The 24692-nt window shown below is 33.4% G+C and overlaps 1 long non-coding RNA gene across 1 annotated transcript in view; it reads left to right on the top strand.

Annotated features, from left to right (window-relative positions):
* LOC116420630 overlaps positions 1 to 24692 on the top strand; it is a 148473-nt gene that overhangs the window by 2828 nt on the left and 120953 nt on the right. The gene's annotated exons all lie outside the window — the stretch shown is intronic.

The raw sequence follows: 24692 nt of genomic DNA, 5'->3' as shown, positions 1-24692 counted from the left end.
TTGGGTGGATGCTCCATTTTATTCATTGCTAATTTTAAAGATGCCAAATTTTCAACATTTGCATATTAGCAAAAGTTCAGAATTTGTCTTATTTCTCAACTATGGTGTCATAAAAACTTTCTTTAAACTTTCTGTTCCACAAGCACAATCCAAAATTGATCTAGAGGATTGTGGCAAAATGAATTCCTAAGGAACATGTCTAAAAATAACCTCTGTTGCCAAAATGAGTTATTACTCTGATAAAGAAAGAGTCCAAATGATATTTTTATTTTATCTAATTACATATATATTTTTGTGTATGTATATACAACACACACACACACACACACAGCAGGCAGAGACCTTAGAGATGAAAGATAATGAAGAAACTTAGTGTTGACTACAGAGAAAAAACAATTCAATTCTAGATAGACATCACAAGTAATGTGAAAAGTTAATTTTCCTATTCTATACATTTACCTGGCTAGTTATTGGATTTTACTATGGAAAACCAATAGTTTTTCATTATTTAAAATATGTATAGAAGTGACGCAAGTTCCAGGTTTGAAGAATTTTGAATTCTTCAGAAATAAGTGGTAATTATTAGTACTTGAAAAATTTTGAAGCAATTATTTTAATTCATAAAGTTTATCATAAGTTAGGAATAGTTCTTTTGGTTGTTTAGGAAGAAAGAAAATGAAGAATAAAGAGACTGTTACCTACTGATAATCAGTTGTAGGGACTTTAGACAGGTCACTTTGACTTTTTGACCTCATTTTCCTTATTTGTAAAAATGAGAAGTTTAGCTAGTCTCTGTGGTGCTCTTCAGGTTGAAGATTAAGGTAGACACGTACAATTTTATGAAATTTTAAAAATTTGTTTGATTCTTAAGTTACTGATTGGGAAAATTCCACGAGTCAAATAAACTTCTTCATGTGCATGTTTGGATCAGGATATATTAATTATGGGAACATGCTTTAATTTTTCTGAGGAAAAATTATACCTTTGTCAAAGTATGATATGTGAGAACTGAGATCTGCTTTATGATTTCAGAATAAAATTTATATCAAATGGTATTTAAATTTAGAGAATAATATTTCATACCACAAAATATTTTCATCCCCTCCATAATGCAAAGCAGAAAACTGTTGAATTTGTTCCCAAAGTGGATACTCTAGTAAGTTCTCATTTTTCCAATAATGTGGAGATTTTGAAAATTTTATCTTAACAAGTTGAATGCTTACCAAATTTCAAAACATAGAATGGCCAGAGAATTCACTGAAAGGTTCAAAGTTATGATTTAGAAGGATGATAAAGTATTTTCTTTAATAGGTATTCACTTTTGTGTCCATATTTATATGTATCTGCTACTTACATCTATACAAAAGAATGAATTGTGGACTTGCTGTTTGTTTTTAAAAATAACAATAGAAGCAGTTCAAGCGGATATTTTATTTTATTTACTTTCTTTGAGTTTTTTTTATTTGCAGGCACTTTTCAATATTCTATTCTGTCATTAAATTCTTTCTTGTATAAGTAAAGTTGGGTAGAATGACTAATAGAACAGCTGTACCTAACAGTATATGCAGCTTTCAGTAACCATAGTCCTCCACCTCTGTATTAGAGGAGGAAAGTTTGTTTTTTCCAGATACTTCATTTTCAGGGGTGATGAAGGATTCTTAGAGAAGATTTTTAATATTATATTTAATTTTGAAACCCAATATAAATACAAAATAATGATAATTGGAAGTGGCTTGTGAAAAATGAAGTCTAGAGGCTCAGGCATGTTTTAAAATATTTTTACTCAAAGTATTTTTCTTTTCTTTCCCAAATTCCTACAGTAACTATAAACACAATTTAAATTCATCAATGTTTCATCTGAAATGGAATTTAAACTGCTGAGTTTTCATTTTTCTGTTCTGAAATTTAGCAAGGTAGATATATAACTTTTTCTATATGAAGGTTTAGCTAGAAGGATATTCTATTCAATTTATCTTTCTGAATGAATGGTGGTAGGAAAGTTTAGATACCACTTTCATCACATATAATTTACTAGCAGATATAGAAAGAAAATACCCTATTAATAAAAATTTCATAGGGATGATAAGGTTATTGGGAGAATCTTATACAAATTAAGTTAGAGAAAGACAGAATCCTTTGTTTAAAGTTCCCTCTTTTCAGATGACATTGAAATAATTACTTTATGTGCTTTTAAAATTTACCTTGCCAATTATTAGTATATCAATAGATATGCTAATTTATAATCATAGTCATATCATTCTCAAACCTGCCTACTCTTAAAGTTCTAACTGAATATACTTCATGCTTTTTATATAAACAACAGGTTTTGAAATCTTGATTATTTTATACTCTCATTCATGTAGATGTTTGTGCTTAATAGCTCCTGTAAACACATACATACATATATATTTAATATAAAACATAGTAATGTCTCACTTTGCAAATATAAAGCATTTTACTTTTAACTTTGATGCAATTCCAGAAGATAATTTTGTTTTATTCTTAAGCCCTTATTTAACTGAAGTCTTAGTTTCTTTATTGGTAAAATAAGCAGGAGTGTAGGATGTAGGAAGGTGGGTTGGACTGGCTACCCAGGATCCTTTTCTAGTTTAGTGCTCTATGACTTTTGTTTGCAAGCTGACTTTGATATTTTCTGTATGTACTTAAACATAGTTTTAATTTTAGTTTTATTTATTTTTAACTATCCACCGGCATCACTTGTGTATACACACACACACACACACACACACACATATACAAATAGTTGTTATGCTGTTTGTCAAGAGAGGAATAAAATCTTTGAGTACACTTAGGCAGAACCTAAGTCAGCTTGGGGGAAGGATCATGTCTTTCTATAGACAGCATAATGTAGGTGGTGTGCAGAATTACAGAGTTGGGATATACCTCAGTAGCTATCTAGTCTAACACTTGTACCCAAATGGAAATCCTCTCTATAACATCCCCAACAAATTATTATTCATCTTTTGAATGAAGAAATTTAGCAAAGGGAATCTATTTCCCCTTGGACAACCTATTTCCCTTTTGGATAGCTGTAAGAAAGTTGTTTCTTACATCCAAAAATCTGCCACTTTTCTACTTGTACTTCTGTTCTTTGCTCTTATTTGTGTCCTTTGGAGTCTAGCAGAATCTCTCTTCCATCTGGAAGGCCTTAACTACCTAAGTGAGTTATCATCTTTCCTAAGTCATTGTTTCTAGGCTAAATATTCCTAGTCCTCCAAATGAAGGAGTTATATTATGAACTTGAGGATGATTCTGGTTACTGTCCCCTGGACACTTTTCTCTTTATTCTTGTCTTTCTTGAAATGTCTCTACTGCTGTAATGAGAACAGGTAGGATGGGGATTACAACCATGAAATTAAAGGACACTTGATTCTTGGAAAGAAATCTGTGGCAAATCTGGATTACATACTAAAAAGCAGACATATCTTTTCAAAGGTTCTTATAGTTAAGAGATCATATATAGTTATATGTTAGGGTTTTTCCAGTAGCAGTGTATGGATGTAAGAATTGTACCTAAAAGGAAAGCAGAGCTTTGATGCTTTTGAATTGTGGTGATAAAGAAGACTTTTCTGAGTCCCTTGGATGGCAAGGAAATCAAATAGGTCAATACTTTAAGAAACGAATTCAGACTATTCACTGGAAAGTCCAATACTAAAGCTTATTTTTGGCCACAAAATGAGAAGACCAGACTCATTGGGAAAGACCCAGATGTTGGTAAAGATTGAAGACAAAAGGAAAAGGAGATGGTAGAGGATGAGATGGATAGATAGTATCATGGAAACAATGAACATGAACTTGGACAGATTTCAAATGATGGTGGAAGATAGAAAATACTGTGGTCCGTGGGATCACAACCAAACAGAAACAAAAGGTTATTACCTCTTTTTACTGGATATTTTGCTTTTCTTAATACAGCCAATTTGGGGGGGGTTGCCACATCATATTGTTAACTCATATTTAGTTTATATTCAAGTAAAATTTGTATCTTTTCATTTGATGTCTAGCAATCCCTCCCCATCCCATCCTCTCTTTGTAAAGTTATTTCTTCAAACCCAAATGTATGACATTTTTATCTGTAAAATGAACCAAAGAAGGAAATGGCAAATTACTCCAGTGTCTTTGCCAAGAAAACCCTAAAATGGGGGTCACAAAGAGTAAGACAAAATGTCTTCCTACAAATAGCCAATATTCTTGCTTTTTAAGATCTTCCAGGATTCTAATAGTATCACTCAATGTGCTATCTATACCTCCCAGTGACATCTTAAAATTTTGTATGGTATCTATGTTTTAAATTTTTAAAAAAGCTTCTTATTTTCAAAATATTTGCATAGATAGTTTCAACATTCACCTCTGCAAAACCTTATGTTCCAATTTTTTTTATCCCTCCTTTCCCCACACCCTTTCCTTTAGATCGCAAGTAACCCAATATATATTTAACATGTGAAATTCCTTTAAACCTATTTGAATAATTATCATGCTGCACAAAATAGACCATATCAAAAAGGAAAAAAGTAAGAAAGAAAGTGAAAAGCAAACAAACAACAACAAAAAAGTGAAAATACTATGTCCTGATCCTTACCAGTCCCCATAGTCTCTCTCTGGGTGCAGTTGGCTCTCTCTCCTTTACAAGTCTATTGGAATTGGTCTAAATCACCTCACTGTTGAGAAGAGCCATGTCCATCAGAATTGATCATCATGTAATCTTGTTATTGCTTTGTACAATGTTCTCCTGGTTCTACTCAATTCACTTAGCATCATTTCATGTAAATCTCTCCAGGTCTGACAGCATCTTGCTGAGTATCTATGCTTTTATCCAGGTCATTGAAAAATGTGGATATTTTTGAGTAATTATGTTTTGAAGAACTCTAAAATATATATTTGGACTGCCAGGTGGCACAGTGAAGAGAGCACTGAACTTGGAATGGGTAAAACTCATTTTCATGAATTAAAATCTGTCTTCAGACACTTAAAAACTGTATGACCCTGGGCGAATCACTTTACCTTGTTTGCTTCAGTTTTTCATCCATAAAATGAACTGGAGAAGGAAATGGCAAATTACTTCAGGATCTTTGCCAAGAAACCCCAAAATGGGGTCACAAAGAGTAAAACACAACTGAATGAGAAAAACAACAAATATACATGTTTACTTAGTGTGGAAGTTGGATTATATATAATTTTTTTGTGGCAGTTGCAATTAACTATATCTATTTAATAAATTTAAATCATAGCATATGTTGAACTGTCTATCTTTATTCCCTATTTATTTGTCCAAGGTTGATTTATATTGTGTTGATTGCACAACTTATAAGTCAGACTTTCATTGAATCAAAAAGTAGTTTTGTAACAGAAGAACATTTTAAACATATTTGCCACAAGCTGTAAGTATAGCAAATCCAGCCTTTCAACAACTTGGTGAGGATGGTACTACAAGTATTATTGTCTCTGTTTTACATATAAAATAGTGGAGGATTTTTAGAGAAGTTATGTCTTATCTTTGGTCACATAAGTGTCCATGATGACATTTGAAACCATATTGTCCTGAACATAGGGCAGTATTGCCTCTCAACAAAAGTTAAGAGTAAGTTGTTATCAGAGCCTAAATATTGATAAAGGCAACTAGAGCTTTTTCCCAAGGTGACACATTTAGATGGTACTTGGTTGTCCTTTAAGAACAAGGAACATTGGAATTTGTTACCTTGTTAGCAAGACTACTTGGGTAAAATATTGACCTAGTAGGTTGGGGATTGAGGTGAGCTCTTCTAACACATGTTATTCCCAACATATTTATCCTCCTTAGCAATGATATTACTTAAATGTCCTGGGATTTCTGTCTTTTCCAGTGATGTGGTATTGTGCTTTTATCAACTCAATTTAGGAAGCACTTGTTTAGGATTCAGTTCCTGAAATCCTGTGGCTTGCCACAGACATATTTTGAATTATATATCTGTCCTTCTTCATCTTTGGAGCTGACTAACCACTATCTCTTATGAGATATGAAGGGAGAGGTTCAAGGAATGGTGGTTAGTATATGTAAGTTGATTATTTTAAAAAGGGTATTTTAAAGAGATTCTTTAGTGAGGGTAAATGGACCAGAGTCAAAGAAAAATGGTATAGGATGTCACTTGCTCGATAGAGTATTTGTAAAGGTTTGGAGAAGAGAATGAGTTTCATAATGCCTTTGGTCTGATAACTATAATTGGATTTTGTTTGCATTACTAAGACAGCACAAATCATATTACTACTCTGAAAATCATTCCCCCCCCCACTCTCCAATTTCTCTCCATTTATAGGCTTCTTGTTTACTATTTACTAGAAGTATCCAAGTCTCCGAAAGTTGAGTGAATGAATTAAGTATATTACTGAGTGACTGACTGAATGTGTGGTCCATGTGAATTGTCACTGTACTTGTGAATGAGTTGAATGAGTTTTTAAACTAACCTCACTTGACTCTCCCTTTATCTATCCTTTCTTTCACAGCCAAACTACTAAAATAAACTTCCTCTCCTTTTAATTGCTTCTCAATCCTTTGTAATCTATCTTCTGATCTTACTACTTAGCTAAATAACTGACTCCAAAGTATTGATGATTTCATCCTTTTTGACCTTTCTGAAATTTTAAACATTGCTGTCAACTATCTCTCATTGGTTAGTTTCTCCTCTCTGGGTTTCTGTGATACTGTTCTTTTTTGGTTTTCCTCTTAACTTTCTGATCAATTCTTACACTCTTTTGTTGGACCATTATCCATGACCTATCTCTTAACTGTGGGTTTATATTAAGGCTCTCTCTTGAGTAGACCTTCCTGTATATTTTCTCTATCCTCAATTTTGTCATTTCCCATTATAGATGCTTAAGTAAAACTGATTGATCTGATTGCAGAAGATTAATAGAAAAATTTCTTGAACAGTATTATGTTGATGGTGATCAGAATTTACTACATAGAATTTATTGAGAGAAGGCACCAGTTGTCAAGGGACTTTCTTGTCTTACTTCCTTAATCCTTCCATTCAAGATTGGGAAAACTGGGAATAGCTTTACTATCCAGTAGCTGCTTTCATATTGCTATTAAAGCTATTGTTTACTGAGTTTTGTTGATTTTGAGAGAAGGCTGACCAATGACAGAGGAGGGACCTGTTGGAAGTATACCAATTATGAATTGATTGAAGAAAATCACTAAAACCACTTTAATTCAGCTCTAATTTATGGACTTGACTATGAGTGTAATGCATATATGACATCATAACTGAATCTGACTAAAAGAACAACCTTTGATATGCCTCAAGCCAGCAAAAGAAGGTTCATTATTGATATATGGGGAGGACTATCCCCCAAAGATCTCCAGTTATTGTTCTCTGTCTTAGGCAATTCTTCTTTATATATATATATATATATATATATATATATATATATATATATATATATATTCTTTCTTCTTTTGAATTTGAAAAGGCAAACTTCTTGAGTTGGAAAAAATAAAAAATGTTGATTGTATTATTTGTAGTCCTACTATTCCACCATTATTTTATGAAGACATTTTCCCCTTTAAATATAGTTTTGTATTGTCATCAGGAAACTTTATTCCTTTTGGGAAGTAATTGACATCCCAGGAAATCAATCAGTTATTCAACGCTGTAATTCAGTTTGTTGATGCAATTAAGTATCTACTATGTGTCAGATACAAAGACAAAAATGAAATAGTACCTAGCCTCAAGGTAACTGCATTTTATTGAAGCAGTGTTGGTGCACAACCTAAAAAGTAAGTGCAAAAAATATACAAAGAAAATATAAGATTTTTTTTTTGTGGGAAGGGGAATGAGAAGCATAAATATACAATGAGATCAAGGAAAGTCTTCATGTAAGATTTGGCAATATGATATTTAAATGAAGTTAGGTATTCTAATTAATCAATAAACCAGAATTTATTAAATGTGTAATTATAAGCCTTAGCATTATGATTGTTGGGGTATTAATAAGCAAAAGTTAAATTGCACCTGCCCCAAAGAAGCTTACATTCATTCAAAGGAGATAGATGTTTCAAGTGAAAAACAGGTTCTCTGATTATATTACAGAATGATTTAAGGAGAGTAACATATAATAAGCCTGGAACGGTGAGCTGAAGCAGTTGTAATTTTATCAGAGAAAAATTAAGCACATTTTTTATCTTAATTTGTTTTGAACATTTTAGGAATCTTACAGATAGAAAGAGTTGTTGTTTTTCTATTTCCATTGTATTTTTCTGTTTAATTTTGACATATTTTGGTTTTTCAAAAATGTCTTTAGAATTTACCACTCTTTTGGGAATTTGAAAAATTATGTAAAATTGGAAGAGGAAGAATTGTAGTTTCATGAAGATGAGTTTGGGAGTGGCAAAGTTCATTAATCTATACTTATTAGGAATATATTTTTTTCTTAGAATAGCATAATGTACTGTTCATTTGAACTAGAAAACCAGGCAGTTGTCCTTCCCTTGTCCTTTGCATTATTCTTGTCATAACTTTTTGGGCTTCCATCTCCCTTAAAAGAAGAATGTGTGCAGAAATTAGATTTCTGCCATGATCATGATAGTTTGGACAAATCACCTATATCAGTGATGTTAAACTCAAATAGAAATGGGGCCACTAAATATTCTTAGAGATATCTGTTGGCTTTATGTTGACTTAGGAAATAAAATAGTAACATTATTTATGTTTTATTGCATTTTTATTTATTTTGTTAAATATTTCAAAATTATAATTAATCTGGTTACTACAGCATTTGGGAGTGTCAAAGCTAGCTTTGTAGCTAGTTGGTTTAACACCTTTGATGTAGAGAATCAGAATCTAGAACTTGAGGAGAAAATGGCAAACTACTCTAATATCCTTGCCAAGAAAACCCCAAAACAGGGTTGCAAAGCATTGGGATATGACTGAACAAGAAAAAGAAAACAAAAAATGCTTCAGAAGATCAATTTTTAAAACTATTTTTAAAAATCATTTTGTTCAATGGTATCTGACTCTTGCATAACCCCATTAGAAAGTTTCTTGGCAAAGATACTGAAGCTTTTTCCTTCTCTAGCTCATTTTACAGATAAGGAAATTGAGGCAAAAGAATAAATGTCTGAGGGGGGATTTGAACTCAGGAAGACTCATTTTTCTGACATCAGGCTTGGCACCATGTAGCTGCTCTTTATTATTCTCTACCTTCCACTATCCTCTCTGCTTTCCCATTGAATAAATTTAAAAATGACAAACTCATCAAAACAGATCCCTCAATGCATGTCTACATGCATTGGAAACAATGGAAACATGGAAACAAATTTCCACATTAGTCATGTACAAAAATGTATGTCTTTTTTTTCTTTGTAAGTTGGTCACCTCTCTGTTAGGCGTTGAATGGTGTGTTTCTTTTTAATTCTTTGTTATTCCTGGTTGATAATTGCATTTCTTAGAGTTCCACAGCCTTTCTGAGTTATTTTGCTCTATAATAGTGTCATTGTAAAATTTGTTCTCTTAGATCAGCTCAATTTGCTCTGCCTCAGTTCAAAAAGGTCTTTTCCCCTTTGCTTGGAAATTATTGATTTTATCATTTCTTAAGGCACAGTAATCTTCAGAGCCATTGAACAAATTTGATTAGCCATTCCAAGAAGATACACCCTTAGTTTCCAATTTTTTGGCTACCAAAAAGAGGGCTGCTATAAATATTTTCATAATATAGAACCTTTTCCTCTTCTTTTGATTTCTTTGAAGTATTGGCTACTAGTGGTATAGTTGGGTCAAAGGATATGCACAGTTTAGTAACTTTCTGGGCATAGTTCCAAACTGTTTTCCAGAATGGCTGGGTCAATTCATAGTTCCACCAACAGTGAACAAATATGTTTGTTTTCCCACATTCTTACTGGCATTTGTCAGTTTCCTCTTTTGTCATTTATATCAACCTGAAATGGGTGAGATGGAAGGTCAAAAGTGCTTTAATTTGCATGTCTCTAGTTACTAGAAAATTTAGAGAAATATATGATTATTGATAATATGGTTTTCTTCATATGAAAATGTTTCAAATATACTTGGAAACAAGATCTTTATCAGGATGGTTGTTGAGAACATTTCGTCTCTCCCTCCCCTCAACTACCTGTTTACTTTCTTTTTTTTACACTAAATTATTATTTTTTTTATTTAATAGCCTTTTATTTACAGGTTATATGTATGGGTAACTTTACAGCATTAACAATTGCCAAACCTCTTGTTCCAATTTTTCACCTCTTACCCCCACCCCCTCCCCCAGATGGCAGGATGACCAGTAGATGTTAAATATATTAAAATATAAATTAGATACACAATAAGTATACATGACCAAAACGTTATTTTGCTGTACAAAAAGACAGACTCTGAAATATTGTACAATTAGCTTGTGAAGGAAATCAAAAATGCAGGTGTGCATAAATATAGGGATTGGGAATTCAATGTAATGGTTTTTAGTCATCTCCCAGAGTTCTTTCTCTGGGCGTAGCTGGTTCAGTTCATTACTGCTCCATTGGAAATGATTTGGTTGATCTCATTGCTGAGGATGGCCAGGTCCATCAGAACTGGTCATCATATAGTATTGTTGTTGAAGTATATAATGATCTCCTGGTCCTGCTCATTTCACTCAGCATCAGTTCGTGTAAATCTCTCCAGGCCTTTCTGAAATCATCCTGTTGGTCATTTCTTACAGAACAGTAATATTCCATAATATTCATATACCACAATTTATTCAGCCATTCTCCAACTGATGGACATCCATTCAGTTTCCAGTTTTTAGCCACTACAAAAAGGGCTGCCACAAACATTCGTGCACATACAGGTCCCTTTCCCTTCTTTATAATCTCTTTGGGATATAATCCCAGTAGTAACACTGCTGGATCAAAGGGTATGCACAGTTTGATAACTTTTTGAGCATAGTTCCAAACTACTCTCCAGAATGGTTGGATTTGTTCACAAGTCCACCAACAATGCATCAATGTCCCAGTTTTCCCGCATCCCCTCCAACAATCATCATTATTTTTTCCTGTCATCTTAGCCAATCTGGCAGGTTACACTAAATTATTTTATATAATTAAAAATCATATCTTTCATTTTGTGTAGATCTTCTCAGTCTTTTGTTTAATCATGAACTCTTCCCCTCTACATAGATCTGAAAGATAATTTTTTTCTCTGCTTGTTCTACTTTTTTATGATGTGACTTTTTTATATTTAAATTATCAATGTAGAGCTTTTCTTCATATATACTGTGAAGTGATGGTCTAGACTTAATTTTTAGCAATCTACTTGCCTAATTTTTATAGAAGTATTTTTTTGGATCAAAGTGATTTTTCATCCCAGTAAAAGGGGTCTTTGGTTAACCAAACAGTAAATGACCTTGTTTGTTTCCGTCTTCATTTTGTATACTTATTATCTCCCATTGATTTGACCTCTCTTCTTTTAAAAACTAATGTCAGAATATAAATTTCAATATAAACATTATTATTATTTACATCATTTTTAATATAATGAATTAAAGCCTTTGAATAAACACCCCTTTCAGAAATGAGACATTTGGTGATGAGTGGGGGACTTGCAAAATGAAGTAGTTTTAATAGTTCTTCCCCATCCTCAGTATGGCTTGAAGGCAACAAAGAAGACATTGTACTCTTTGAATACAACAGAATCACAGCAGCATAAAGACAACACAAATCCCAGAGCCATCTCCATTCCAAGTGCCTTCCATGTTCATATTGGACCAATCAATCATACATAGTCAACACATTGGACTCTGATCCCAACATCCTGATATCATCGATCCTCTTCGAAGAACAAACAATAATGACTGAGAATAGAATCTGCAGCCTGTAGTCTTTCTTGTTTGAATGTAAGCTCCTGGAAGGCAGGATTGTTTATGCGTTTATTTGGGCATAGTGATTAGCATAGCCTTTGGACATATTATAAAAGCATAAGAAATGATTGTTGCCTTGATTAGTTACTAGATTAGACTATGATTTTTTTTTTTATTTTGTAAGAAAGAAGACAGTTCAAGGATATATCACACATCTCATGTAGCTCTCAGAACAATTAATTATGGAAAGAACACTGCATCTGGAATATGAAGACTTGAATCTGAAGATCAATTTTGTCACTTGTTAACACTTTAAATAGGTGACATAATTCTTTGGGCTTCTTGTTTCTCAATTTTAAAATTAGGGGTATGGGCTAATGGCTGCTAAAGGCTCTTCTAACTACACCCTACGATACCATAAAAACATTTGTGGTAGTCTAATAACTGTTTTTGACAGTGCTAATGATTTTAAAGAAAGCAAATTTTTGCTTCAGAGAGCCTATGAGATTTCCCTAATTAAACACTGTGTATGATTATTGGATTATCCTCTACAAATCTTAATTTCAAATTTATTGATAGTGCCTACATTGGTCTATTTAATTACTTTGTGGGGCAAACAAGATAAACATCCTTCTCTATTGACAGTATTTGCTCAAAATAATTTCTTACTTTGCTGATATATCACATTATTCATTTTTATTTTGTATATAGCAGTGATATATTTTGAAACTTGATCATTTAGCTATCATTCTTGCTCCAGAAAGATTTGAATAAGGACAGTCAATTTGGGCTGATGTAAAGAGATGGCTGAAATGGAGAGTTGTCTACATATTTGTTTTTTTTTAAAAAAGAATTTGAGCAGAGTTTCAGATGGGAAAACTAGACAAATTTCCAATGTTTCCTGTGTTAGACATTTAAAACATAGATTATGAACATTTCTTACTTGAAGGGGAAGATAAGTGCCATACAAATTTAACTATAAAAAATCTTAAAATCAAATGGAAATTATTTTATGTGTATTATATGTATTATAATATGTAAATGGAATGGAATATTATTGTTCTGTAAGAAATGATGAAATGATTTCAGACATGCCTAAGAAGACTTGAATAAACTGATTCAAACCAAAATAAGCAGAACCATGAAAACAATTTATCCTGTAATATCAACAAAAAATAAACAATTTTGAAACACTTAAGAACTCTGATCATTGCAAATGATTTCAACTAGAATTCCAAAAGACTGATCATGAAGAATGCTACCTGTTTTCTAAAGAAATGATAGACTAAATATACAAAATAAAACATTTTTGTATATAACTAATGTAGGAATCTATAGACAATGATTCATCAGTTTGGAAGAGGACATACTACTAAATAATCAATTGACAGATCAATTAAACATAGTCTTTGAGTATGGAATTACTTCAGGTATCTTCAGTTTCATTGATATGACTTTTCCCTCTACTTATGCAGATCATAAACCCTCTGAATTTTAGTAGATTCTCTTAATGACTTGTCAGTTTGGGGATGAGTTTCTAGATGTTAGCCAAGTTTTTCTTGGAAAACAGAATATTTCACTAGGCCCATGTGTGAAGCCTGTCCAACCAAGTAGTACCTGCCAGAGCTTCTTATTGGCTCCCATAACCTTTCAGATTAAATGAATGATCTTTCCAAACTTAAATCTTTTTGTCATATTTATTCTTTCTTAAAGGGCCATAATATTCTATTATTTTTCATGTACTACAATTTGTTTAACTATTCTACAATGGTAGACATCTACTTTCTTTCCAACATCTTTTTTGCTGTTATAAAAAGGGTTGCTACAAATATATTGATGTATATGGAAATTTTTCTTCTTATCAATGATATTTCTGAATGTGGTATACTGCATGCACTTTCAGACTTTTTTTCTGTATTGATTAGCTTTGCTGATTTGTTTCTTTCCCCTTTTTATCTTAGAGAATATTATTTGTTTTATGGGATATCTATTGTGGTACAATGTTTCTTAAGAGAATATTATTTATTATATGGAACATATTATTTACTGTATGGGAAGGAAAACGGAAATATAAATGTTAGTGATAGGGGAAAAATGGAAGACATTGATAATAAACAATTTATTTATCTCCCGCCTCTGGAAGAATGAATACATGAATGAAAGAGCATTTATTGAGTACTTCCCATGTGTAAAATCACTGTTTAGGGATTCAAATAGAAAAGTAAAACAATCTCTGCTCTCAAGGAATTCACATTTTATTGGGGAGAAAACACTTATGAGAGATTTCAGTTACAAGTCTGTTGGAAAGGCCCAGTGGTTTGGAAAATGTTTTGGGGAGATTAGGGTAGATGGGAGGATAATGAAAGAATATACCACTGAAATTCTGCCATATAACCTAGTCAAATTATATGACTTTAGGAGAAAAGTCTTAAATTTTTTTTTCTTTATTTAAAATTTTTATGTATTTTAAACTTAAAAGAAAAAAAATGACACATACATAACAAAACAAAAGAGAAGATTCAAAGCCTAAAGCAACAAATTCCCATTTTAAGAAAGTATTTATAATAACTATTATACATTGTATTCAGATTTGTCCATCTTTTCTTTGATTCTTTATGGATTTTCTTTTGTTCTCTGCTGTCACTTTTTATCTTTTTCCTTTCCCCTTCTTCTTCCCCTTGCCTCCAAGAAGCTTTTTTACAAAAAAGCATGGATCTATCTAGCTATCTATGTCTATGTATGTAAATATACATATATATAGAGACATATACACCTAGATATATATGTATATACACACATATCTATAATGTATACATAGATATCTCTTATCATACACATATATACACAAATACATTTATACACTTCTACATAAGGCCGCACTATACTTGTTTGTCCTGTTTTTCCTCTTCGTAAGTCTAGGTCTTTCCTTATTTTTTTTTTAACTCCATCAACTCATTATTTCCTCTACCACAACATCCCAACTTTATACTGTCTAGTTACTTTAAATAGTTTAAACCAATGTTGATTAATAAGGTTGACACAGAATGTAGTTTCTCTCTTTTTCACTTTTGATGAAATCTATTTGAGCTTTAACTTTGTCTGAGATCATGATTATTACCCTTGCTTTTTTACATAATAAATTCTACCCCTAATCTTTATTTTATGTTTGTGTATATCTCTTATTTCCTATCCCTCCTGACTCTTCTTTTTTACTTCTACTTGCTATCTTACTCTCCTATTACTTAATCTATCTCCCCTCCAAGGATCCCTCCTTATCTACTCTTTAATTTGCCCACTCCTACAAGGGTCTCTCTCTTATCCCCCCCCAACCTTATCCCTCTTTATCCCATCTACACCTTCTCCCTTATCTTATTCCCTCATCTTTTTATTTCTTTACAAAGTAGAAGACTTTAAGTATATAATATAATATAAATGTATATATTCTCTCTTTAGCAACCTCATCTGATTGAGTATCTCTAAAAATCTGTCCCTTATTGGCTCCCCTTCCTAATTCCCTTGAGGCATGTAATCTTTAATCATCCTTCCTACTCCTCAAAAATATATTCTCCCAGCTTAATTTTGGTACGTTACTATAGTTTAAAAGATTCTTTTGGGGAAGAATTCAGTACATAAATATCTTTACTGTATGTTTATGGTAAGCAAAGCTATAGCTTTATTGTAGTAAATTCTCTGCTCTTGTCTCAGTATGGGAATTTGGGTGCCAGTTCTTTTCTTCTCTTCAGAATTGTCTGTTAATTGACTTCTGGCTGAATTCATTGCTCTGTATTTAAAACTGTTGATTACATATTTGCTGTTATAATTCAAATATGTAAATTGTGTTGGTTTCTAGCCAAAGTATTTACTGGAATATATTTGAAAAAAAGCACTTTCTTCCTATTTTTCTTTCCTTTGGTCTTCCCAATCACATCCATGAAATTATGACCTACTTTTCAAGGTTTTCTTCACAATCTTTCTGATGAAAGATGTCAGAAATTGATTTGCCAATTGGTGCCATCAAGCTTGACTTCTTTACTCTTATTAAAATTTGCCTGCTCCTCTGTGATAGACCTAGCTCTATAATGGAGCCTATTGAGGTTCTTACAAGATCTTTGTGTGGTTTGGGCTGTCTTCTGTGACTTGAATGATTATTTGGTCTCCTTACTTCACACCTCTTATCCAGGCTTATCCTTACCATGGACTTGAGTCACCATTAACTAGGGTTTTTAAAAAACAGAGAGACAGAGATCCTCATGTTTCCACATTGACTTTGTATGGAATTGTCTTGTGGTGCTGACTACAATACTGTTATACCTTTTTAGCTACTAACCTTGGCTTTGGCTGCTGATTCTTGGTCAGGTAAACTTGGTCTCCTGATTCCTAACTCTTGGGCATTCTATTCACATTTTAAGTGCTTTTCTGCTCTTTTCATGTTAATTAACTCTGTAACAACTGTTCCAGGGAGTAGTATAATTTTGGGGAACTAGGAATCTGTACCTTAACTGATGAAAAGCCAGGAAAGGTGCCTGAGAAGTGATTTGGAGGCCAGGTATCAATTCCTCAGTGGAAAAGACTCAGGAGGTATGGGAGTTAGTCCTTATATTGTCACTGTCTTGGTGTGTGAACTTGAGAAAGCTCTTTAAATACCTTGTGACTCAGTTTCCCTATAGATAAAAATAGAGGGATGGAGATAATGATTCCTAAGATCTTTTTAAGCTTTAATAGTCAGTGAGTCCATGCTGAATTTAACTGTGTTTATGAACTTCCTTAAATACAGTAGTTTGTCCTTGATTCGACTGCCTCAGATATCACTTCCCAAGCAGGCCTCCCATGTTTCTGCCAGCTCAAATCCTAACTTTTTTTAGTGAATGGATTTTTGACCTTGACACAAAGATATCATCAAAAAGAAAGTGGCCTGGTATTCTGTAAATTGGAGCTCTCTTCCTAATTGACATAGTGATTAATACTCTTAATATCATCTTACACTCTTGCTTAGCAAAGGACCTAAAACAGAGCAGGCTCATAGTAAATGCTTATTAAATTGAATTTGTTGTTGAATTAAAGGATTCTTAACTTTCTTAGTATTTTAAAATTATTTCTTGTATTATTTTTACATAGCTTATATACTGATACCTCAAGGAATTATTGGTCTCCTCAAGGTTAGTAATTTCTTAGGTGGTATAGATTGCTATAGGGCAGCTAGGTGGCTCAGAGGATAGAGTGCTGATTCTCAAGTCAGGAAGATCTGGACTCAAATATAAGCTCAGTTATTAGCTATGTGAGCTTGGACAAGTCACTTATCCTTATTTGCCTCAGTTCCTCATTTGAAAATGATTTAGTGAAGGAAATGACAAACCACTCCGGTATCTTTGCCAAGAAAAGTCTAAAAAGGGTCATGAAAAGTTGGTCATGACTGAAACAAATCAACAACAGCACATCAATTACTCTTCATCCATTTCTTCTCATCTTGTAATTTTTTTGGAGACCTTTTAGGCATTCTTCCCTCCCTTATTTTTTATTTATTTTAACCTTAAATATAAAATAGGAAAAGAAAAAAAAACATGGCCCTATGTACAGTAGAACATAAGAGGATTCAAAATACAAAACAATAAATTTTCATTTCAAGAAAGCCTATATATTAAATACTACACATTGTGTTCAGGGATATTCATTTTTTCTTTGCTTCCTTATAGTTTTTCTTTTATTCTGTTGTGTACTTTTTACTTTATATTTTCCCCTTTTCTCCCTTCCCCCTCTCCCAAGAAGGGGCCTATATATATATATTATATACACTTATGTTTATAAACACATATACATATTCACAGATACAGACACATATACACCCTTGTGTGTATGTGTGTATATGTGTATGTATGTGTATGTGTGTGTGTTATAAATAAATATATAATAAATTCACATCCACATCCACATCCATACAGACATATCCATATATATTCTTTATGGAGAATTTCTCTAACTTGCTGTAAGTCTTTTTGTAAGTCTTTTAATATTCTGTTGGCTCTAGTGTTTAGCACAGTGCCTAGCACAGAGTTTGTATTTAATCAATACTTTTTTGATCTGACTTTGCCAGCACAGTGTTTCTATTGACCTTCTGCTCTCAGATTGGTCCTGTAAACATATTGCCCAGGATCTTGCTAACTGACTGTCTGCTAATCTGATTCATGGATTCTAGGTTAGATATTGATAGATATTAATATTGTATCTTCCAAATAACATTTCTTTTATTTCTTTTATAGTAATGACCCTTCTGTATCTTATCAGAAAGTAGAAGGGAATATGGGAATTTCAGGGGATGTATGTAGGGAAGATATTTTAGGTCAAGGGGACCTTTCCATGTCCTTCAAATCATGTGATACTGGCAGTCGCCTATGCAGTTATTTATGCTCTGTAGAAGATTAGCTTTGCAATAGAGACATCTTGACAGCAGAGCAGTATGTACACCAGAAACTTGTACCAGTTAAAAGCCCTTCAGGAAATAATATGATATAACCTATAAAAGCTTAAAGAGCTAGCAATAACAGCTGTTGTAGGACTGAGGGCTGTATTTCATCAACTCAGCAAAACACATCGGAGAATATCTAGGTGAGGGTAACACAGTCTCTTAGCTTCTTGGCCTTTTCTAATTGCAGTTTGGGTCCCTTAACAACTTGATCTTTCCTGCTTCTGTAATCAGATAGCACATAAGGCCTTTGTTTGACAGAAGTCGAATAGGTATTTTTTTGGGGGATATTATTTGCTCTCTCTATTTAATGCCTGCTAAATAAATTGTTAGCTCCTTTAGGAAAAGACTTTTGCCTCTCCTCTGCTCTCTCATTCCTCTCTCTTTTGTCTCTCTCCCCTCTCCCAGTTTTCTATTCTTCCCCTCCTTTTTCTCCTCTTCTCTCCCTTTTCTCCCATTACCCCTCCAATTCTCTCACTTCCTTCTCTTCTCCCCTCCTCTTCCTTTCACTCTCCCTCCTCTTATCCCCTTTTCTCATTTCTTCTCTTTTCCCTTCTCCCTTTTCTTCTCCTCTCCTCTTCTCTTTCTTCTCCTCCCCACCCATTCTTCTTCCATCCTCCCTTCTCTTTTTCTTTCCCTTTTCCTTTCCTCTTCCCCTCTTCTTTCCACTTCCTTCCTTCACTTATCTTTTATCTTTCTTTCTTTTTGAGACTATAACCTTTGAGCTTTGACCTGTTCTGTTTCCAACTTAAGCCACTTTGACCTCCCTTAGCCAGCTTTGGTCTTCCCTTTTCTCCTCACAAAATTGTTGTGAACCCCATCAACTTAATCCATTTGTGAGTTCAAAAGATCTATCACCCTCTGCTTCCTGATATATGGGTTTATAGGGAAGCATCACCATCCAGGCCAGTGCAAATTTTTTATATTTTCTACTGTACTATATACAAAAATCTTTATATGTTTTCTGGTTGGATGTGTAATTTACACATTTTCTCATCCATCATCCAAGATCTGTAGATTTATTTAAAAAATTTCAGTCTAAGACAGGTAAAATTTCTGAGACCTGAGTCTTCCAATGATGAAGAATAAATTAATGCCTCTAAAGTTCTGACTAGGAGCTTTATGTAGCTGTAAGTTTGATATCATGTTGCTACTTAGTGTAATGTTTCCTTTTCTGCGCAGGAATTTTAATAACAGCCCCATGAAAAGTTTAGCAGAATAAGAAAAGTGATCAATTTGAAGTCATAGTTTGACATCTTAATTAGGCAACCATTGTTGCTTTCTTTTCTATCTTTGTAATTAATAATATCTAGATGACAGCAAATAATATATTAAATAATTGTGTTTCATGGTTGAAAAAACAAGATTTTTCTCTTCTTTTCTTTACCCCACATTCTCACTCCAAATCTTCCTTGAAATTAAACATTAAAGTGCATAAGTCCTGACTCCAGGAGGACTTGTAGTAATTTTGTTAAGATGTAGGAGAGGTCTGATTATTTTGTTTTCGTGTGTGTGTGTGTGTGTGTGTGTGTGTGTGTGTGTGAGTGAGAGAGAGAGAGAGAGAGACACACACACACACACACACACAGAGACAGAGAGACAGAGACAGAGGGATACAGAGAGAGACAGACACACACACAGAGAGAATTCTGCTCATTTCATGAAAAAGAATGAAATGAAAAAGTATGTACAAGGAGTTTACCATGTTCTAAGAATTGTGTTAAGCACTGGGAATAAAGTTAGAAAAGCAAACCAATCCATTTTCTCAAAGAGCTCACATTATAATCATGATAGATGTTTTACAGGAGAATTCTGTTACAAAGTGGTTGGAAAAGTCCATTGGTCTTAAAATGATGTGGCAGGATAAATGGCCATGTCTGGACATCTGGAGGGCAGATGGCAAGATTCAATAGTCCATAAGGCCTGATGGCTCACTGGAAGAATAGTAGTGAGTAGGAGTGTGAGTGGCCATCTGCACCCTGCAGTTATGAGAGCTGAGGGGGAAACCTGGGGGGATTTAAGAAGAAATTGAGCAGTGACAATGGATGAAGGATTCTATCCTACTTGACTCTACTTTTCAGAACCTTGAAGAATGAAGAAGGTGCAAGTGGGGCATTGTAGTAAGAGAGAATTCTCACTACAGATACCAAGTCATACAGAATTACAGGTCAGCATCATGCTATTTTATGGATGTGATTTTTGTCACTGAGTACTTCCCAACTGACTCAGATCACAACTACTCTTTGCCTGGGGAAATACTGTGAACTGTTTTGGCTGAAAAAATTCATTAACCGGTGACTATCTTTTTTGAAGCTTGCCTTGTCAAATTTAGTAAAGCTAGTCCTGGTTTAACAGAATATCTGTTAGTAGGCTAGTACCTGAAGTCTTTCTGACTCAATTGGACCTTCCAGAGTTTCCGCTTTGTTAGTGTAATCCCTAGTTACTCCTGTGCTTTAATAAAACATTGTATTGGGGCTTTAATAAAAAGCAAAGTATGTTTGTTACAGTATTACTTTTAAGGTAGAATAATGTGATATACTTTATAAAAATAGCAATAATGGCCTGTGCTTTATAATCTCCACCTCTTTCTCTGGGATGAGATATAGAGACTAATGTAATGACAGTAAACATGCATCCATGAATCCCATTTGCATTGTCAAAATAATAAAAATTTAATATAAATTTGTAGCCTTGTTTGCTAGTGCTGTTGTACTCACGTATTTATGGTATAAATAGGCAAAAGGAAGTAAATAGTGTTTGATGGATTACTTCTAGGTTGCATTGAAGCACTTGCTTTCCTTGTATAATGTTTAGTCATAGACTGATTTTTTATTTTTCAAAATCTGATCCTAAGTGTTGGATGGAATCTTGGAGATCATATAGACAAATCTGCACCTGAACAGGATTCTTCTTTATAACATCCTTGACAAGTGGCCATCCAGTTTCCATATGAAGATTCTGAGTTAAAGAGACATACAATGTTTCAAGGTATTAGTACACACTTCTGTTGGACAGCTCTTATTGCGAGGGAATTTTTCTTTTCATCAATAATAATAATAGCTAATGTTTTATTAAGTTGTTTCAGTGGTGTCTGATTCTTTGTGCCCCATTTGGGATTTTCTTGGCAAAGATATGGATTAAACTTGCCATTTCCTTCTCCAAATCATTTTACAGATGAGGAAATTGAAGCAAGGATTAAGTGAGTTGTCTGGGTCACAAAACTAGTAAGTGTCTGAGGTCAGATTTGAACTCAGGAAAATGAGTCTTCCTAACACCAGTCCTAACTATCCACTACACCATCTAGCTTCCTCCTGCTAATATTTACATGATTCTCACTATGTATCTAGTAATGTGCTAAACAATTATAATCTCATTTGATTCTCACAACAACCCTGAGAGGTAGGTGTTGTTTTTATCCTCATTTTACAGATGAAGGAACTGAGACCTGAAACTGGATTTGAATTCCGGTTTTCTCTGTCTTCTGACCAAGTGCCCTATCCTACACCACCTACCCGTCTATCTCCAACTTTCCCTAGTTACTCTTAGTTCTGCTCTCTGGGCCCAAGCAGAGCAAGTCTAATTCCACTTTCATATTATAGCCTTTCAGATATCTTGTGTTCCCTTCTTATGCCTAAACAGCTAGTTAGTCCTTCAATTGATGTTAATGAGGCAGTTTCCTTTTGCTTCCCTATCTGGTGTTTCTCCTTTTGACTTGCTTCCTCTTATCTTTCTCTCCTGTGTACAATGCTCTTCCTAGCCCACAACCAAATACAGCACTGTAGGTGTGGTTTGACAATCCGGCAATCCACATCCGATACTTTTTATAAGTCTTTGAATCAATATGTAGGAATTTATGTTTATCTTATTATATTTTATTAGATTTTACCTATGACTTTCCTGATTATTAATTATTATTTTACTAGGTAATATTCCCAGGGTCATATCATCTGTTTAATCAATAAGCATACCATCTTTTCTAGCTTGTTGTAAAGTTTTTTTCCTTTTAAGTGTATGAAGTTAAATTATTCAGTATTACAAGAAGAGTATCATTCCAATGTCTACATGACTTTATGATTTTTTTTAGGCTGAAGTATCCAGTCATTTAATTTTGTTTATAAATCTTAAAATTCAAAATCATTTTAACCTTTAAAAAGTTATAGCTTTTTATTTACAAGATATATGCATGGGTAATTTTTCAGCATTGACCCCTGCAAAATCTTCTGTTCCAACTTTTCTCCTCCTTACCCCTACTCCCTCCCCTAGATGGCAGGTAGACCAATACATGTTAAATATGTTAAAGTATATAACATTTTGTTTTAAACTTTTTTTTTTTCCCCCTGCGGCAATTGGAGTTAAGTGACTAGCCCAAGGTCACACAGCTAGAAAGTGTTACATATCTGAGGATAGATTTGAACTCAGGTCCTCCTGTCTTCAGGGCTGGTGCACTATCACACACTGTGCCACCTAGTTGCCCCTTGTTTTAAACTTTTAAAAATATTTTGAAGTATTTATATAAAAACCATTGGTCTAGTATATAAAATGGGGTTAAAGTCAAAGCTAATATCAATATTAAATTATCTGTACATTAATTATTATTTTATATTTTTAAGACTGAGCCTTTTCTATATAGTTGATTTTAAATTTTTATTGTTTATTTTTCTGTGTTTTATTTTGTGATTTTTATTCTGTTTTGGTTAATATTGACATTAATATTATCTAAGTTTAGATGACCTTCTGTCCTTCCATCTCCCAATTAATACAGATCTATCAATATAGTAATTTAATTTAAGGCAGCAATACCCATCTTCACTCACAACAAAGAAGGTATTAATCACAAATTATTAGCATTTCACAATGGCATAATCACAAATGCAAGTATAGCACACTTAGGATACAGCGTGGGATAACTAGTACTTAAGGTATTCAACATGTATATCTAGTTATCTATATTTAGATCATCTATATCTATATTTGCATATATATGTGTGTGTGTACCCCAGATAATTACAATATAAATCATCATCATCTTAGTTGTATCCTACACATTTATGCACATTCACCATATATGTATAGGTGTGCATATGATAGAGAATGTTACTTTTGAAAGAGGGCTGAACTCAAACCCCAGATCTGCTGCTTGCTACTTTCCAACCATGAACAAACCATTTAATTTCTCTGGGTCTCAGTTTGCTTATATGTAAAAATAAAGGGTTTAGACTGATCATCTCAAAGGCTTTTCTGCACTCTAAATCTATGATCCTGTGACTTATGATCTGGTAAATATATATATATATATATATGTATATATATGTGTAATATATGTATACACACACATATATATGTAAAATTCTTCCTGGATTACCTTCCCATTTCATCACTTGCAGGTTAGATAACCTTATAAGTTTGCTATTACCTCCAAGGTTCAAAGGGATACTCTCTGAGTCCATAATCCTAAAACTAGAGTTCACAATCCCAACCAATAAACTTAATTTTATTAGTCAGCCAATAGACACAGTTAGCTCTCAAAGCAGAGGCATTCATGAAGTTCGTATAATGAGAAGCTACATAACACTCTCCCTCTTCCTACCACAGCCTATAATTCTGGAGTGCACACTATCAGTGGGAAGAATGGGTACAATTTAGAGTACAGTGGTAGGGCAGAAATACTATCAGGAAACAAATATGATACCTGTGAAATCATAGGGCTTCAATATCCTTTATGTTCTTATAGTGTCTTCCCACTGTATCCAGGAGGTAGAAAACTCACTTGAGCTCCCTAGATTTATTCCACTTTGTAGTTTGACCCTCTGCTTTCAAGAATAGTTGTTTTCTTCTTGAATTCATACTTGCCCTTCTTTTCTGCTGATAAAAGTCATGTTCCTAGAAACTAATTCCTGCTTTGGATTCTTTGTTTCTGTCTATATCTGCTTTTTCGTTTATGGTATTTTTTACTAGATGAGTAGCTCAGCTGCAACAGGATCTAGCTGATGGGGGAAAGATGAGAGAAAAAATCCCCTGCTTGCCTTGTGTTGACTCAGGTCATACACAGTTGCTTTCTACCTCAAATGGCTAAACAGCCTCCATGTCTTCTAGGATTAGCAAACTTTGCTTTCTAAATGGCTTCAGTTTTCTTCCAGTCAGTGAGCAGCTGTTCTTTTTATTCTACCAGAAATAAATTCTTAATTCAATATATCTTTACATTCCTTTAACATGTTAACATTGCCTCACTTCTGTTACCTGCTTCTTACCTTATGGCACTGCTTTAATGGAGCTGGAGTAGAGGAACCAAATCCTCCTTAATACAGTAATACATACATACATATACACATATCTATTTATATGTATGTATATATATTCATATATATGTAAATCAAAGTTATTTATTATCTGCTCT

This window comes from Sarcophilus harrisii, chromosome 1 (genome assembly GCF_902635505.1).
Source record: "Sarcophilus harrisii chromosome 1, mSarHar1.11, whole genome shotgun sequence".
NCBI lineage: Eukaryota > Metazoa > Chordata > Mammalia > Dasyuromorphia > Dasyuridae > Sarcophilus > Sarcophilus harrisii.
This window is presented reverse-complemented; position numbering and strand designations above follow the sequence as displayed.